The sequence below is a fragment of the Astyanax mexicanus genome, chromosome 13 (assembly GCF_023375975.1).
Source record: "Astyanax mexicanus isolate ESR-SI-001 chromosome 13, AstMex3_surface, whole genome shotgun sequence".
Lineage (NCBI taxonomy): Eukaryota > Metazoa > Chordata > Actinopteri > Characiformes > Acestrorhamphidae > Astyanax > Astyanax mexicanus.
The window spans coordinates 26,522,417-26,523,911 of record NC_064420.1 but is presented as its reverse complement, the minus strand read 5'-3'; positions in this window follow the sequence as shown (position 1 = coordinate 26,523,911).

Sequence of the window (1,495 nt, the reverse complement as noted above, 5' to 3'; positions counted from 1 at the left end):
GCTCTGTCTGTTTTTGATAAGTGCGCGCGCACACACACTTACACACTCACATCTGTGGTAGACAGGGTGCAGATCTGTTTATGTAACTGAAACTGTGTTTATATAATCCTACAGTTGTTTAAATACAGATGATTATCGCCGTCCCGTTGAGAGCGTCCAAGAGCTCTAAACACTTCTCGTTTCAGTGGCCTAAAACGATGTTATGTAGATAAGAGAACACAACACGTAGACAGACACTAACCATTGACTGACATTGAGTTTCCCAGAGAACGGAGATTGAATGTGTTTTTTTTTTTCAAAAGGAGTATATTGTAACTGTCCAATGAAAATAAAATGTTTCCAAAACAGCATCTTTACAGGAAAGAGAAAAAAAATATATATTTTTTTACTTTTAATGAAAGTCCATATTAGAAGAGTTTATTTCAGGTCATTTTAATGTATTTCTATTGGTCCATTCTCCAATAAATTGTGGCACAGAGTAAGTGACAGTTCAAAGTAAGTGTGTGTTCAAATTATGTAGTAAACTAAAAATCAACAAAAATGGACATACTTGTTTTTTTGTGTTTTTTTTTGTACATCGATAATATAGTAGTCTATGACTTGGCTCAAGGTCTGTCTGGGAATCTGCCCCACACAGTTAGGGGGCAGTACAGAGCAGCCCCTTCATTTTTTTTATGTTTTTGAGAGGTTGCAGAAACCTGGAGCACTCAGAGGAAAACCTCAAGGACAAAGAGAAAATCCAACAAACCCATCACAGATTCAAGAACAAACATGCAAACCCTGGCCTCTGGAACTCTGCAGCACACGCTCCAGCTGCCATATCTCCTCTCTGTAGGTTGACTCCTCATTCCTGAGACCCCCCTTGAGATTTAGTTTGAGCTGTAGTTTGCAGTTCAGTCATGAGTCAGCACAGCAAACAGCAGTGGACTGAGCACACAGCCCTGGAGGGCACCAGTGCTCAGCATGATGGTGTCAGAGATGCCATTTTCAAACCTGACTTATTTGGGCCTCTCAGCTGCCGCATCTTCCTTCTGCATGTTAATGTCTCTTTCCTGCTGATAAGATTTTTTTTTTTTTTTTTTTTTTTTTGCTGCTGATAAGATTTACCTCGGCCACATCTTTAGCAAACAGGATGACATGGTTTAGGCTGTAGTTAGCAATTCAGTCATGAGTCAGCAGAGTGAACAGCATTGAAATGAGCACATAGCCCTTGGAACCCCTAGTACTCTCTCTACATGATGATTCCAGAAATGCTTTTTTTCGATCATTACTGGTTGGACCCAGTAGCAGAGGAAGGCTTTTAGACCCGGCAACCTCATATTTTTTATACCAGATTCTAATGGAAGATATATATGAAGGTACATGATCTGTAAGATGGTAGTTGATCAGTGACACTGTAAATGGTCAGTTGGGTGGTAGATGCTAAGTGAGGTTATAAATGTTTAATGTGGCAGAAGAAGGTCAGTGGGGTTGTAAATGGGTAATGTAGCTATAG